The sequence below is a fragment of the Talpa occidentalis genome, unplaced genomic scaffold (assembly GCF_014898055.3).
Source record: "Talpa occidentalis isolate TD23 unplaced genomic scaffold, MPIMG_talOcc4v2.1 talOcc4.3, whole genome shotgun sequence".
Taxonomy (NCBI): Eukaryota; Metazoa; Chordata; class Mammalia; order Eulipotyphla; family Talpidae; genus Talpa; species Talpa occidentalis.
The window spans coordinates 115,063,427-115,081,764 of record NW_023603184.1 but is presented as its reverse complement, the minus strand read 5'-3'; the positions used below and the strand labels follow the sequence as shown (position 1 = coordinate 115,081,764).

Here is an 18,338-nt window from a genome sequence, read left to right as displayed (position 1 = left end):
CTCTACGGAGGCCGGGAGGCGTCGGGAGGCCGCGCGTGTGTCTCCGCCCACAGGCCTCACGCACGGGTTCCTCTAGCCTCAGCCTCTATGGTAGGAGCCGGCGCCTGTGCCGCCATCTTTCTTTTGGGCAACGTGAAACTAGAACGCACGTAAAAGAGGTAAAAGCAGAGACACAGAGCCAAATAATTTGTATTATATACTCCTAAACTCGTATTTGGTACAGATCGTTGACCTTTTCTTAGAGGTACGGGAAAGGTGGCCCATCATGTGTCACGCGACCTCGGCCCTCCTCTTTATCACCGCGATTGGGGCGCTTCCAGATGACGGGAGTGTATAGTGCCAATTGATTTCTTTCTTAGTTGCTCAGTTGAATTCTTGAGTGGAAAATTAGCGTTCTACTCTTGCCATATTTTGTCCTGTTCTTCTAAGCATCACATACTTTTCTACAGAGTCTCCGCAGTTCCTACAGCCTTGGGTTTTCCTTTAGATGCTTGGCACCTTTCCAGGATTCTGGTGCATCCTTCTTCCTCAGCTTCACTGGGGCAGCTTGGGGGTCCATCTGATACTCCCAACCAACCCAGCCAAGTACCATGGATGTTGTACCCTGGCTTGCTCTGCGTTGTTTTGTGTGTGTTACTTTGGTCTTCACTTCTTCCATTAGTGAGACGTAATTTTGGGTTAAGAAACCCGAACTCTGAAAATGTTTATGCCTCTATTTCCGTTCTTTTTTAAATAAAGTGAAATACATATATATATATATATATACATATACATATATATAATTTTCGTGTTCTTTATGTATTAGAGGATACTTACCTTAAATCATTCGTACAGTAAATATTTACTGAGCCCTTCTGTACCAATTCTGTACTGCTCCCAAGGTTTAAAGAGCCACTGACACTTGAATAGGAACTGAGGTCCTTTGTGTCGATGGCAGTTTACCATATTCCTTCAGTCTGTCTAGAGGATTTTCTATATGTGAGACAAAATGCAGCCAGATGTGATGGGAGAGAGACACGACAAAAAATGTTACAACTGAATAAATCAGACCTGGCAATATAAGAGAACAATTTTCTCTGAGGAAGTTTAATTCTTCTCTGAAGAATGTTTGTGTGTGTAGAATGTTTGTGTGTGTTAAAGTTGTGTAGGTAAAAAAATGATATTTTAAAATTTCGGTATTCAGATTTGCTATAATCCAGTGCAGAAATGTAGATGAGTTATTCCAATCCATCTTGCACATCATATTGCCTCTTTTAAGAATTCCCTGTAGATTCTTCCTGATATTTTTCTAGGTTACATACAGTTTTGCATTTTTCAGTGCAATGTACTGCATATTCTTTTTATTCTTACAATATATTTGTTTTCATTGTAGTGTGTATAGGTCGTACCTTCTTTTGTATGACTGTATAGTGTTTTATAGGGCACATGTGCTATGATTTATTAAATCGGCATTTTAAAGCATTTATGTATGTATTTATTTTTCTACTTATTTATTTTATTTTATTATTTATTATAGAAATCAACTCACACAATTATGGAGAGACTGAAAAGTCCCATAATCTGCAGTCTGCAAGTTGGACACCCTGCAAAGCCAGTGGTATAATTCACTTTGAGTCTGAAGACCCAAGAAAAGGTGTTTGCTGATTGTGTAAATCCCATTCCAAGCACAGAGGAAGACTAATGTCCCAGCTCACAGTCAGGTAGAGAAGAAATTAATTCTCTCTTCCTCTTTCTATTGTCTTATTTAGGTCCTCAGTTGGTCATGAAAGATTCCCGTCCATATTGGGGGAGGTGCTCTCTTTACTGAGTTCACAGATTCAAGATTTAATCTCATCTGGAAATACCCTCACACACAAAAAAACTAGAAATAATGTTCAGCCAAACACCTGGGCACCCTGTGACCCAGTTAAGTTGGCACAAAATTAGCCATCATATTGGGCATTTATCTATTCTCTTAACCTGCAATATTGAAGCCAAATAAATGATATACACATAGGATATAACCTTTTGAGTCTAACTTCTTTTACTTAGCATATGTATTTGAGATTCATGTTGCTTTGTACATCAGTGTTTCCCTTTTTATTGCTTGGTGATATTCTGTTGTATAGATATTCTATATAATACTCTACAGTTTGTTTAGCTATTTTTTTGTTAAAGGATTTCTTTCCTCCAGTTTTTGGAAATAATTAAAAATAGTAAATAATTAATGAAACTGCCCTACATATTTATTTGTAGGTTTTTGTGAACCTGAATGGCAACAATCTAGATTACAGTCAAATCATATATTTATATTTTAAAGAATGTGCCATATTGTTTTTTCAGACTTTCTGCGCCATTTTGCATTGCCATTAATAATATATGAAAGTTTTAGTTGCTTAACATCCTTGTTAACACTTGGTATTATCAGTAATTTTATATTTTAGCCATTATAGTAAGTTTATAGTGGTGTTTCATTGTTTTAATTTCCAGTATAAATGTGAGAAATGCAAGATTTAGTCTATTTTTTCCCCTGTGTTTGTTCAGGTACATTCATTTGTTCACTCATTTGTGAATATAAAGGCAGTGGTCATTTTCTGCTGCTCTTTTACGATTAAATTTTTAAATTTGATTTATAAATTTCATTCTTTTCTGAAATTTATAAATCAAATTTAATCTCCAATTTGTTGGAGATCAGGAGGAAAATCAGTTAAGGGAGGTAGGAAGTGTTAATTAACTCCTCTAACACTGAGGTAGGATCTGCCAACTTGAAACTGGAAAGTCTTAAAATTATTTTTCGAGACTTGAAAGTGCTAGGAGAAGCATGGTGGTGTACAGCTCTGATGGCATTTCCCAGGAAATCTGACAAGGCAGTATAGGCCTTTTGTCATAGAAAAGTGGAACTATGGGTAAGAAAAATGGCTATCCAAGAATCTTCAGAAGAGTGTCCTGGTCATCCTAAAGAGATGCACATTTCTGTAAATGAGGTGACTTAGCACCTTTTGAAATAGGATTTGAAGTAAATATAAATCCTAAATTTTCATTTAATTCCAGATCTGGTTAAGTATCAACCTCAGAATTATATAGACTAGCCTGAGCTGTTTATTTCAAAAGAAAACATTCAATTTAAAGCTTTTTTTCCACAGAGGTTTATGTATACAGATATATAGATATCTAAAGTTGAAATTCAGTTTTGTTCTCCTTAGTATTTGTTTCTTCCCCACTCTGCTCCAAGTGAAATTTGTGGAAGAAAATTTAGATCTTGGCTCTGAGGTTACCAATTATATAATATTCTATTTTGTGTATGAAACTTTGTATTTAACTTTCTTGTTCATTAAAAACCTCACAAATGTGGGAAAAAACTAAAGACAGGAAAAAAAGTATAGAAAATTTGAAAATAAAGACAGGAAAAATACAATAGAAAAATGTTATAAAATAAATGTAGAGTTAGCAATATTTAAATTAATGTAATTTGGGGGAAAGCTTTTTAAAAATGTAGGGTTAGCAATATGTAAATTCCTGTAATTTAGGGGAAAGTCTTTTAAAAATGTAGGGCTAACAATATTTAAATTAATGTAATTTAAGGGAAAAGTCTTTCTTTTAAAGATTTATTTATTTATGCATACAAGAGCTGGGATACAGGCCAGAGATGCGAGGGGTGAGAGGATTCACCAGAGACAGAGTGGGGACCAGAACAGGCAGACTGACTGAAATACGCTGCTGAGGGGAGCAGCAGGAGAGACAGGAGATGTCTGCTGCACCATGTGGGTAGCTCCCTGGCTGACTGGGGATCGAACGCTTGCTGCAGAGGCTGCGGATTGCTTCATAGTGCAGTGCTTGGCCCCTTGGGCCACCAGGGAGGCCCTAAGGGGAAAGTCTTTTTTTTTTTTTTTTTGATTTTTTTTTTTAAAGATTGATTTATTTATACAAGCACTGGGTACAGTCAGAAGCGTGTGAGGGTGAGAGAATTCACCAGAGCCAGAGTGGAGAGCAGAACAGGCAGACTGACAAAGTACACTGCTGAGGGGAGCAGCAGGTGGCAGGAGAGGTCTGCACACCATGTGGTATCCTCGCCTGGCAACCAGGCAGCCGGGGATCAAACTGGCACCGGGCAGCTTCGCAACCCAGCGCTCAACGGCTGGGCCACTGGGGAGGCCTGGGGGAGGGGGGGGAGATGTCTTTTAAAGAAACAAAGAAATAATTTTATGTTGTTAAATGATACATTCTATTAGGAAGATATGAGTGGTGAATTTCAACATAGCTTCAAACTACATAAAGAATGATATAAATTAAAGGTACAATTGCCAGTCACAAATTAGCTGATCAAGGGAACTAAAAAGTAGAGATGTAGTGTATATTAAAGTAATTAGACAGAATGATCTAGTTTGTAGATTGACCTATTTACATAAGACAATATATTTTCTGCCCAAACACTGAATATTCACCAAAATGAACCATCATTTAGATCATATAGACTATTTAAACAAATTCCAAAAGCATACATAGTGCAGGTCATATTTATTGACCAGAGTTTAACAAATTAGAAATTCAAAAAGTGAAATAACTGCCAAAAGAACAATGAAGAAAACAAAACCAAAGTATCCATTTGGAAATTAAAAAGTAATCTTTTAAATACTATTAAAATGTGAAACAGAATATACTATTAGAAATTAAAAATTGGAACACTAACATAAAAACTACAAAGAAAACAATAATCAGAGGAAAATTTATCTTAAAATGGCATTGATTAGATCACAAAAGGGACTGAAAATTGCTTATACAATTATCTTAAAAGGCCAAAATGAGAATAACAAGACAAACCTAGTTTAGAGTTCTTTCCATCATATTCCATTAATGCTGAGTAGTAGAAGGGTATATAATTTCTTTGTTTTTGTGATTCTCAAATGTTTAGCCCTTATATTTGAATAGATCCCTCATGTTACTTTTCTAACATACAGAGAAAGCCCTGTCTATGGAATTTACTTATCTACAAAGTAGAAGAATTAAAGAAGACTTTAATGTTGCTGTGTCTTGTGACTAAGAAGTTGTCAAAAATGGCAAGTTTTGTTTTTTTTTTTATAGCTGACTAGTATTCCATTGTGTATATGCCACATCTTCTTAAAGCACTCATCTTTCCTTGGCTACTTAGATTGTTTCTATACTTCGGCTGTTGTAAATAGTGCTGCAGTGACCAGGAGTGTATATATCTTTCTGAATTCATGTTTTTGCATACTTTGAGTAGATATATAGGAGTAGAATTGCAATATCTTAAGCATATTTTGAGAAACTTCCATACTGTTATCTAGAGAGCCTAGCAGTCTATATTACTGCCAATAGTGTATGAGGGTTCCTTTTTCTTCATACCTTGAGAAACACTTGTCTCTGTTTTTTTGGTTTGTTTTGATATGGGTGTTCTCATGGGTTTGAGGTAGGACAGAAATACTTTATTCTTTATGGTGCTCTGTAACTATTTTTAAGAACAAATCAATGTAGCATCCAATGATCTATGATAAACAAAAAACTTTCTAATTTAAAAACTTTTTGGATAAGCCATTTGAAGCAAATAGACCCACTGCTAGAGTTTTTACTTTTAGCTGGGCATCTGAATCACACTTTGCAACTATGCCAGCCTTTCATTCCCAAACCTGACTCTGCCCCTCCCCAACCTACACTGCATTACACCATGCTGTGCGGGGGACTTGTAAGCTTCACTTTCTCCTTTATTTATTAAGATATTTGTCCTTCCCTACAATGCATACCCCTTTCTCTCAAAACGGAAGATTTAAGTAAAATATTAAGAAGAGGTGACATATCTCCTTGGGCCCAGTAATAATTCCCTTAATACTTTTTAAAATTATTTTCCCCCCTGGAGATTTGGCTGTGATTTTCTGGATGATTTTGATTTCAAGCCTTGTAACTTGATTACTTCCTCAGGAGTGGGATTAGAGGATTTTAGCTGCTTGATTATTCTCAGTTTGGAAAATAAATTTTTATATAAGCTCATATACATTCATGTGACAGAGGAGTTACACCTACAGTGGGAAGGAAATACCTGATATAATGAACCATTTACTCCTGAAGACTTACAGGCTGCTGAAGTGCAGGTGTCTCGGTCTGGCAATAAAGGACTGTCACAAAGTGTCTTGACTTATTTTCCAATCTATTTTCTTTTATTTTTACCTCTATGACCTTCACTATGGGAACCCCCCACCCCAAATATTTCATGATGATTTTAGATCTGTACTTCTATTCAATGTTCCTTTTTTTTAATTTCTAAAGCAGTTTATTTTTTTATTTTATATATTTTTTACATCATTTTTCATTTTTGCACAATGTATGCATTTTCACCTCGGTTATATTCACCATACAATTCCTTGAGCTGCCTTCTTGCTTTCATCCTGTATATCTAAATCCTTTTTCAAGAGACACAAAACTTCTCAATTCTATTCCATGAACATTCTCATTTATCTTTCTCAGAGCATGAGGAAGTGATTTTTATTCAGAGGACTTAAATTTTCCTTTATCACTCATTGCTATTCAGTTTTATAAGAGCTCTTGAATTGTCTCACATTAATATTTGATTTGCTGTGTTTTGATGTTCACAGATGGGCGCTCCCAGAGGGCAAAACAATATATTGTTTTCTAGATACCGTAATGCAGTATTTACTATCTTGTAGATTCCTAGTTACTATCCATTGAGTGAAGATTTGTGCAGTATGTAAATTATCAGTGAACAGACCCTATATTTATGAAGGCTTTAATAGTATTTGCTTTCCAGAGTCTGGCATGAAGATTTTTTAAAACTTAAACTACAATTGCAAAATCACAAATCGACCACATGGTGGCAGCAAAGGTACATCATTATTTTCACATGTTTTGTGCTCTAGTTTACCTGAAATTGTAATTCTATTAATTAGCACATTAAAAAATATTTTAATGTCTATATAATAAGTATATTTAGTGGAATGTTATTTAATGAACATTTCTTAATATAGGGAAATTCAAAAAGATTTTTGATCTTTTATTTTCTTTATTCACAAAGGGCTCTTTAAGCTCTTGAATTCTACATTGTTTTGGAATGAGACCTCTTCTCTTACTGTTTTATCCCTCTGCTATAAAAATTTCATGAGTATGAAGAACTGTTCTTCAACTCTTGGGTTTTGAGATGGGGTCATTGGTGGCACACAAGGTATTTTGTATAGAATATAGACATAGACATATTCTGTTAATGGTATTTGTAATTCTTTTGCAGACTGGCTTCTTAGTACTATTGCCTAAGTTTAATTTCCATGTGTAAAGTCATACTTAAAATATGTAAACTGAAACAGATGTTAGTAGTCTGAGAATGCATTTGGTGCACGAAGCAACAGATCTCTAGCTTCTTCCACCTCCCCACTTTATTTTGAAAATCCTTTTGAATAGAAAGGGGCCTCTGGAGAATTATCTAGTGTCTTTGACCCCATTAGCATGTAGCAATTCATTCCTGGGAAAGAGTTGTCCCAAATAAATTCTGCTTTAAACCCCTTTCCTAATAACTACTTGTGACAAAAACAATGGCACTGGAGGGATAGATTATGCTAAGCAAAGTAAGTCAGAAGGGGAGAGACAAACACCGGATGGTGTCATTTATATGCGGAATACAGAGAAAGCAAACAAAGGGCCAGATAAAGACAGACTAATATCAAACCCTAGAAACTGACTGTAGAACTGAGGTTACCAGAGAAGGGGAGGAGGGGAGAGAGCTATTCCATATCTGCATCTTTGCTACAGTAACTGGGGAATCAGAGCAGATCCGAGCATGCAGCACAGTGGTAGTGGTCATGGCTGGCATGACTGGGGCAGTGGGGGCTGCAGGGTGGGTCCTCCAGTGAGGATCCCTGACACCCAAGGGGCAGGGCTGGGCATACAGTGTTGGTGGCAGCCTTGGCTATGGTGAAGTCTCGTGGGAGGTTGTGAGGCTTCTGGCCACTTTGGCCTACTCCCTGACATGGACCCGGTGTCTCAACAGTCAGCGTGGGTGTGGGGGGATCTCATGAGAGATCATAAGGCCTCTGTAGGTCCAGGTGGGTACTGGCGGAGTCCCACAGGAGGTTGGGAGGACTCTGACAGTTTGGGCAGACCCTGGAGTGGTATCTCATAGGAGGTTGCAAGTCCTTTGCAGGTCCAAGTGGATACAGGAGGGGTCCTGCAGAAGGTGGCAAGGTCTCTGGCCAACTGACACCCTCTCCAGTGTGGGTCTCAGTGTCACTAGTCTGGGAGGGCACTGTCAGAATCTCACAGAAAATTGTAAGGTCTCTGCAGGTTTAGCCGGTACTGGTGGTATCTTATAGAAAGTTGTGAGGCCTCTGGTCACTTATGCATCCCCCCTCCCCCCACATATGGGTCTGGGGTCTGACAGGTCTATTACATATACAAATTTTTTTATTTATACAAGAACCGGGGTATAGGCCAGATGCATGGGAAGGTGAGAGGATTCACCAGAGACAGAACAGAGAACAGAACAGGCAGACTGACCGAAATACACTGCCGAGGGGAGCAGCGGGCGAGGCAGGAGAGGTCTGCTGCGCCATGTGGGACTCTCACCAGCTGGCTAGGATTGAACTGGCGCTGCTGAGGCCTCGGACAGCTTCACAGTGCGGCGCTCAACCGCCTGTGTCACCAGGGGAGGCCCTGTCTATTATATTTTAAATGTAACATAAATCATTAAGTAAAACCAAGTGCAGAGTTTATGTGAAGAAACTTACCTTCAAAAACTAAATTCTGTTTATTTTATCAAGTCTTTAGAGTCACTGGAAGTACTTCAGTAATTCTGTTATTGGGTTTTTTAGATATACATATTAGCTCTGTTTTATAAAAAATAAGTTATAAATAAGTTTATAAAAATAATTTTTCTGCTTCTGGCTTTAGTATTTGTTTTATTCTCAAGTCATATATCTTTTGGGTTTGACACTATAGTTTTAATTACATGGAAATAAATGGTATTCTTTCTTGGGACTTATGAGAATGTACTTATGAAAGTTGAAAGTTTGGACTAAGAGTGTTTTACATATTTTATTTTTCTTTTGGGTTAGAATAAAACATACATTTAAATTAAGAGGGAAGCATTTCTGTTGCTCTCTTCTACCTAGTGCCTGACATTGAATTCCCCTTTTAATTTTACAGTCTGAATTGTCATAATTCTAAAACAAACAGATTCTAAGTACTGTAATTGCCATTTTATTTATTTATTTATTTATTTATTTTTTAAAAGAGTTATTTATTTATTTGTTTATTTATACAAGCACTGGGTACAGTCAGAAGCGCGGGAGGGTGAGAGAATTCACCAGAGCCAGAGCGGGGAGCAGAGCAGGCAGAAGGACCGAAGTACACTGCTGAGGGGAGCAGCGGGCGCTGCAAGAGAGGTCTGCGCGCCATGCAGGACCCTCCTCTGGTGGCCGGGGAGCAGCCGGGGAGCAGCCGGGGATCGAACTGGCGCTGCAGAGGCTGCGGGCAGCTTTGCAACCCAGCGCTCAACCGCTGCGCCACAGGGAAGGCCCTGTAATTGCCATTTTAAAGTTTCCATCAAACTATGGTTAGGAGTGGGTAGAAAAGTATCATGACATTCTTTAGGTTTTTGCTCTACTTAAGTGATTTAGTAAACAGTAAAATTTCAGTAATTTCATTTATGAAAGCTGCTTGAAGAAATAATTGGCTAATAGTTTTGTCACAAATAAATTATCTCATAAAAATGTATTTTTATTTTTTTATATAGGATATTTTTATTGTTAGAATGAAATGAATAGTTTTTAAAGGAATTAAGTGATAATTTTATTTATTTATTATTATTATTATTTTTAAAATTTATTTATTCATGCATACAAGAACCTGGGTATAGGCCAGATGTGCGGGAGGGTGAGAGGATTCAACAGAGACAGAGCAGGGAACAGAACAGGCAGACTGACTGAAATACACTGCTGAGGGGAGCAGCGGGCGTGACAGGAGAGGTCTGCCATGCCATGTGGGAATCTTGCTGGCTGGCTGGGTTTGAAATGGTGCTGCAGAGGCTGCGGACAGCTTCACAGTGCTGCCCTCAACCGCCTGCGCCAGCAAGGGAGGCCCAAGTGATAATTTTAATCTGAATTGTTGTAATTACTAAAACTTTCCCACCTTGCCTCCCAATTTGAAATAGAATTTAATTTTCATTTCAGTGTCTTCTCAATGAATGTATTAAGGAGAAACTAAAGATAATTTCCTTGTTTTATTAATGCCTTACATAATACTGTGGGATAATGTCAATTGAGCAATTAGGTTTTCATTTTTAATTGACTAAGGAATAGGCGTTAGCACGGAGGGGCCTTATAAGAATCAGTAAAATATGAAGATATTTCTACAATTTTGGGAGCAGAATCTCTCTCTCTTTGTGAATATAGCTTTCTGTTGAGATAAAATGTATATTGTTTATCAAGAATAGATGCCACAAAGTGAATATTTTATAAACAAAACTTCATATAAGGGAATGGGTCCATACTAATTTTCAGGTAAATGATTATAGTCACAAGAATTGAACTTAAACTTGTAAAGTACACAGACCATGGACACCCTCAGTTACTCTACTTTCCTCTATTTCCAGATCAAACTCAAGAGTACCAGTTGAATAAATAATTCAGTTCTTTACATCAAAATACCTAATAGATTCACAAATATTTCTGGATACTTTGGATAATGTGGTTGAATTATTGTGTCAGGAGTGCCTTTTATCACTACATGCCATTGTGGTTTGAGTTTACATGAGGTTGAGGGAAGAGTAGAGATGGTGATTATTATCTTGGATAGCCTTAATCCAGCATTTAAAAAGATGATTTAAAGTAAGGCTGTTGGTGAAAGGATGAATTTGAACATATGAATCATGGTATTTAATTTTCTAATTTATTTATTTCCAAATTAACCTTTTTAAATGAGATGGCATACACCTAACATTGTGTAAGTTCAAAGTGTACAATGTGCTAGTTTAACATACTTATATTTTAATTTAAAAATTGACTGTTAAAAGTCACCATGGTCACTGAGTTTTATTCTCTGGGTTATTTTTCCTTTTCATGAATTATATAAATTCAGACCAATATTAAGAATTAATAGTCATAGGCTTAAAATAATTTTATTGAGGTACAACTGACAGATAAATATTGTATATAGGTAAGGTTGAAAATTTGATGTTTTGATAGTTCCAGATATTTTCAAGAGTTTGATTTGAACATAATATACCAGCTCTATTTACATAGTAATGCTATCTTTTTACTTTCTTTTAAGCATCACCATGTGTGAGGGGCAAAAAGCAAAACTGCATATGGCCAGGCACTGCAACTTATAATACAGTGGTCAGGATATTTATGTATTTGAGATTGACTTAACATTACTTTTGGCTTCATTTATGTAGTCTCTTATTTCAGATAACTTAGCATTACTTTTACTCAAGTTGGTATTCATTTACCAGTCCTTCACTTAGAATAATGGCTTCCTGACTTGAAATGCTAAATAACAGCACAATTTTTCACAACCCCAGACATTAGGAGAGATTTCATCTTGATTTGTAAATCAAGCACATGAATCTGGGTCAAGGGTAGCCAGGTAAACAGAACCAGCCAACCCAATCTTTGTTTGACGAGCATTACGTAATGCACTATAATTCACCATCAAAATACTGAATCATTGAAAGATCTTTCATCTGCCATAATAATACCTGGATTTTAACTTGTTATTACTGGGAAAGTAATATTTTTATTTTTCCAGAAAATGAAAACCAGAGAAACTCTCAGTTTTCTGACTATATGTCAACCTTTGCAAACGTCTTAAAGAAAATGGAGCCTGCCTTTGTTCAGTACAACAGTGCTATAAAGAAGTGTTCTCTTGCTGTAGTATTCCTACTAGTTAATTTGTTTGTTGCTTTAGGAAGAAATTCTGTTTTCATTTAAATTATGTCTCTGGGTAGGTGATTCATAAACAGAGGACCTGGAAATGGAATCAGTCTCTTGAGCCTATTTACATTCTTAATCATACACAGCTGCTGAGTTGATGGAAGATTTTGCATTTATCAAAGGCAGAGTCTTATCTTTTGTGATTAAAATGTTAGATCATCGTCACATTAAGACAAGATCAAGTAACATAATAACCTAGAAAAGTAAGTTTGAAGAAGGTAGATGTCCTTTCAAAACTTCGTGAGCTTCTTTTTTAGCTTTTAGCACATTTTATTTGTTAAACTTTTCCTTTGATGCAGAACAGCTGTAGCTATGTTTTGAGTGATGTAAACATTCCCTTCCACTTCTTTCTGTTCTTAACACTTTCCAGGCTCAAGGCAAAGGATTTAAAAACTTCAGTTTCTTAGGCTCTTACGGCAATCATTTACCTTTTGAACTAAATAGAACTTTATAAGAAAATTTTAGAAATGGAGTTTGAACACTTGAAACAAATGACCTAAAAATGGTTGAAAAAATTATTTTCTTGAAAAGTTAGCATAACCTTTAAGCACCTTCTGATAGGATAGCCCTTAATAAATTTTTCAAATGCATTTCCTGCTTGCGAAGAACTTGGCCCTCACAGACAGTACAAATTAATACATGTTCAGTAGATATCTGGGTTGAAACAGGCAAGTCAATTATAATTCTTTTCTCTTTCAGTTTATAGGAAGTGATCCTTTCAGTTTCTTCAACCCCTATAAAATATAGCTTCATCTTTCTCACCTTTGTTTTGATTTGTCTATGGGCTCTTTGTCTGAATAGTGTTAAGATCTTGCAATGTGAGTTTCCCACACCTTAGAAACTGTTTTAACAAATTAATAGCTGTTTCTTGGCTTCTTGTATTTGGATAACATCATATGCAAGTGAATTTTAATATATAAGTAATCCAGTTTAAGCCAACTTTCATACAGTTTCCCTAGTCATATGGTTAGAGGTCAGAGCTGGGTTAATTATGTTTACTTACAGAACTTTTCCACATAGAAATTTTCTGCAAGGATCTCCAGGAGGGCATTTTCTGTTGGAGCTTTTTTGAAGCGGGGGGGAAGGTGGTTTTAGATGAAGGAGAGGCACTAGGATAAGATTATAATTTATGGCAGGAAATATGCACTAAACGTAATTTTTTTGATTTTAGCAATATGTGCTTTTTGATGGCAACAGTATTTCTGAACATTGTCACATTTCTAGTTGTGTCTGCGATGGTATTATCTCAGAGATGGAGTCTGTCACCTCTTCATTTTACTTGTGAATGTTGTTACCAAAAAATGTAATACATTTGCAGAAATATTTCTTTTAAAACATTAATACCATGTTTTTGGGAGAACAGCATTAAAATTAAAATAAGATTGAAAGTAAAATTGGCATTTTCCAACACTACTGATAATAGATTTTTGAACTTATTATTTAATTAGTCATTTATTTAATAAAAGATTTAATACTAGTATTTGGAAATGTGAACATTAATTACTACGTGTGGATATACTTTGATCATAGCCAAAATATCCTTTAACCACTCTATGATGTGGTTGCAAATATTCTAGAAAGAATCAGGCTGTTCATATTCATTGCTTTGAAAGGAAGACTTCAAATGATTAATCAGTAATTTGTTATTTATTAACAGATTAATTTATTAGCCAAAAATTAGTTTCTAAAGAACTGCTAATATTGACTGTATTTTGACATAGGTTTTAAAAGTCAGAAGAACCCTGGGACAACAGAGATTTTTGACTAAAGGCACTGTAATTCTACATTGTATTCATGTTTATAGAGACCCATCTGGTCTTACATGCGTTTTCCACTGTGAACATGAACTCAATTGTGTGCAAGAGTTTGCCTTTTTGATATAGCAAGTATTATGTTACATGTCACTGCTTTGTATTTTTAACCTAGTTCTTTTGGATCTGTATTTCCTGCATGCTTCCCCAGTGGCCAATGTTTGCAGAATGCAATAATGTTAAGTAAGTTCTGTGACACAAAGGTTGCTAAAAGGTAATTAAATTGCAGATGGATAGCCGATGTCATTTTTTTGGTGTTTTTTAAATTTAATTCACATAATTTCAATATTTCCTATTTAGCAATTATATGTTGATAATAATAGCTGATATATAATATATCTTAGGTGCTGTTAAGGTACTTTTATTGGGTTTGATTTGTTTCTCACAGCTACCCTATAAAGTAGAAAGAGTTGTGATCTTGTGGTTGAGAAAATTGAGCCATTGTTCAGCCTATCTTATTAGGAAATATTAGGAAGAATATAAATATTTGATTATGGAATTAGTGTGAACCACTCAAGTCTTCTATGCACAAAATATAAATGAGAAAAACCAGTACAATCAACTTGAAATAAAGTATTTTTTAAGAAGTAGAAAACCAAATATGTATTTCGTTTTTAGAATTTTTTTGAATGAAAGGTAGTACTACTAACCTCTAATGATTAATTAGCTTCTTTAAACTTTACAGTATTTTTTCAAAAATCAAGATGAATTTATTAAAAATGATATATATTATATACACATATATACATATGGAAAAATCACAATACCTTCAAACATAAGATGCCTAGTTGTTATAAAAAGTTATACCAAAATATTCTGAAAACAACCTGCAATATTTAGAGGGTATCTATTTTAGATAAAAAAAATGTCCTGCTCAAATTATTATATCTATAACTTACTTTCATTTGCTTTCGAAATTGTGTACTATTATGGAGCTTTATCAATTAGACACAGTATGGAGAAGTAAAAAAAAAAATGGATCATATTATTCATGAAGATGTCAATGATCATCCTGTGCTTTCTCCTAGTAGTCTATGGTTTCAGTCTTTGTCATCTTTAATTATTTTGTTTTAAGTTTTCTGTGATTTTTGGCATGAATTGGCATTCTTTTACACATGGCAGTCCTTTTCCAATGGTATATTCTTAGCTCCTTATGTCATAAATTAATTGACCATATATGCATGTTTTTATTTCTGGGCTCTCTATTCTGTGCTATTGATTAATGTGTCTTTTTAATGCCAATATGCTGTTTTAATTACTGAAGCTTTTAAAGTAGCAATGGGTTCCATTTTTAATTTTGTCAGCATTTGTGGAACCATTGCCACAAGTCAGCGTAATTCTTGCTGCCATATAACCTAGGACCTGTGCAGCTTCAATATTCAGCTGAATTCCCCATATAGCATACCTGTAAGATACTGTTCTTGGAACATAGGATTAGGAGGTGTCTTTTCATCCTACCTACATCTCAGATCTAAATCTCAATACCATCTTAAGTAACCCATCCAAATTTGAGTCTCAGAGCATTTGTTACTTTCATCGTTGTATTATTACTTTGGGTAAATTTAAAAAAGCATTTTTAAAAAAATTTTTTAAAGTGATTTTTTTTTAAAGATTTATTTATTTATTTATGCAAGAACCGGGGTACAGGCCAGATGCCCGGAAGGGTAAGAGGATCCACCAGAGACAGAGTGGGGAACAGAACAGGCAGACCCAATGAAATACACCGCTGAGGGGAGCAGTGGGGGAGACAGGAGAGGTCTGCAGCGCCATGTGGGACCCTCGCCGGCAGGGTCGAATTGGCGCTGCAGAGACTGCGGAGAGCTTCACAGCGCGGTGCTCAACCGCCTGCGCCACCAGGGGAGGCCCTAAAAAAGCATTTTTAAAAGTCTCTGAAAATAGGTACCGCTAATTTCCCTGATGAATGACTTGCTTTTAAGCCAACTTTAATCAATTTGATCACCAAAAATAGAACATAAATATGTTTGATAACTTAAGTTTTTGTTCAAGCTAGAATCTCACCTAACATGATTGTTTTAGAGCACAAAAAGTACTTCAATTTTAATGAATTACAAAAATGTGACTGATACTAATTTGTTATAAATCTCAATTTGCTAAGTAAATTAGGCATAAATGGCCTCATTTCCATGACTATTCTTACCTTTGATTTTTTATTTTCCTGTGTTTAGTTAGACTGTAAAGTGAAGAGTACATTTGGGAACTGATTACTGTGATCATTAAATCAACTTGAGCTATAGGTGAGCATAGCCCTTATAACATGTTGTTGTAATCTTTGAGAGCAGAACAGTTACTTTTTGGATATCTTTTTATTTATTTTTAAAGATTGATTTATTTATGCATACAAGAGCTGGGGTACAGACCAGAGATGGGGGGGATGGGGGCAGCGAGAGGATTCACCAGAGACAGAGTGGGGAACAGAACAGGCAGACTGACGAAGTACACTGCTGAGGGGAGCAGCTGGCAAGTCAGGTGGGTTGCTCCCTTGCTGGCCAGGGATCGCACTCAGGCTGCGGACTGCTTTATAGTGCGGTGCTTAACCCCTTGTGCCACCAGGGAGGCCCCACTTTTTGGATATCTTTTTATCCTAACCTTTCTCTGTAGTTATTATCTCATACCTTCATTTCCTCCCTTCCTTCTTCCTCCTTCCTTAATGGCATTATCTTGTATGATACTGTGATTTATTTTAGATAGCCAAAATACATTTCTTATATGTATTTGGTCTCCATCCAGTTTCTGACTCACAATTCTAAAATCCTTGGAACTTTTTAAGTGTTGAGAGTGGTGGATGGTATTTGCTATGTTAATGCCCCACCTAAGGATTGGGCTGGTTTTCCAGGAGAACTAACCACGTGAGTGGAGAGTTGATTCTTTCATTCCTGTGCTTTCCAATCCCCAACCTCTAGGGAAAGGAGAGGAACTGGAGCTTGAATGGATCATCAAGGTCATTAAGTTGATCCATCATGTCTGTGTAATGATGCCTATCTTCATAGAAGCCCAAGGGGACAGGGTCAGGACAGGAAGCTTCTAGGTTGGTGAAAAATGAAGCAAAAGTTTGGGGAGGTTAGTGTGGAGAGGGCACGAAATCTCTGATCCCTTCCCACATTCCTTGTACTATATATCTCTTCATTTGGCTGTTGATTTGTGTCCTTTAATAGCCTTTGTAATAAATTGGTGATCTAGTGAATAAATGGGTTTCTGGAGTTCGAGTCATGCCAGCAAATTAGTCAAATCTAGGGGACGGGTTGGAGGAACATCTAATCTGCAACTAGTTGGTTAAAAGTACAGGTAACATCCTGGGTATGCAACTGATGTCTGAAGTGGAGGGTGGTCTTGGGGGACTGAGCCCTTTGCCAGTGGAATCTGATGCTATCTCTGGGTAGATAGTGGCAAAATTGACCTGAATTGATGAATTGAAGGAAACCCAGAGGGTTGATGTAGGGAAGTCTCCACATTCTTACATTGAAATTGGGTCCAGGAACTCATTTACCTTGCTAGAGAGCAGCAACTGCATTTAACTTAATTCATATTAATTCTAACTTGTTTTCTGATTCATTCTTTTGGGTGTTTTTTGCCATTAGGATGTATAGGCAGTCAAGTTTGCCTTTACACTTTGATCCTGAAGCAATTTTACTAAAATTTTATAGTCTCAATCATTTTGGCTTTTTCAAATTTAAAATAAAGATTTTATTTTAATGAAAGATCAGTTTTTGTCCTTATGTCTTGTTCAATCTTGAGTCATATCCCAATCTTGAGTCATACCCCATAGATATGTTCTGCTATGACTCTGAATGTCTTGGCTTGAAGGACCAGACCATCTGGGCGTATGCTGTTGGGGTTTGTCCTGGTAAGTTCCCTAGACCTGAGGTTGCTAAGGTGGTGAGTCTGTATTTAAACATAGAGTCATACTCTGGGGACCCATTTTACAATATTCTGCTGTGTGTAGGCAATGTTTTTGGCAGAACTTGCCAGATTTTTGGCAGATGCTAAAGGTTGAGGAGGTCCATGAGAACTTGTGTCTGTTCCAGGGCTTAGTCATCTTGTTCATTAGAATGATAGATCAGTGTGCCTCCACTGACTAATGTATTTTCAAAATGAAATTCAAAATGATTCACAATGTTTCCAGGTTTTTTGAAATTTACTGAGAGACAAAATTGAATTTAGCTTCTTCATGCAATGTTTAGTTTCCAGTCTTAGGATGCATTTACATCTACAAACTCTTTCATGCTGGCAAATCATTAGAAGTTAATATTTCCCACTTCAGTGATCTTCAGTTAATATTGAAATGGCATTTGTTTTCATTAGTGATCTAAGTAATGACAATATATTACTGGTTGAGGTGAAGGGATTAGGAGTTCTAACTATTATATATTTTCTTTTTTTGAGAAAACAATAGGAATAAACACAATCACAAATTTCAAGCAGATTCACAAATTTCAAGCAGATTATACTTGTGGCTTTAAAGCCAAATTCCTTTTTTTTTTTTCCAATTTAAAATGGATAAAGTTATTCTATACTAAAGATTAGACTTACAGTATAGATCTGTGCATTATAAAAATACTAGAGGAGATACATCTTCTGAGGA

At 36.1% G+C, this 18,338-nt stretch overlaps 1 long non-coding RNA gene across 1 annotated transcript; it reads left to right on the top strand.

The window, feature by feature from the left end:
- The first annotated feature begins 78 nt into the window (after positions 1-78).
- On the top strand, positions 79-5,032 carry LOC119256022 (uncharacterized). Its single transcript, XR_005127609.2, has 3 exons — positions 79-158; positions 1,517-1,700; positions 4,935-5,032. It is a non-coding gene; the product is annotated as an uncharacterized LOC119256022 (long non-coding RNA).
- Positions 5,033-18,338: the final 13,306 nt, after the last annotated feature.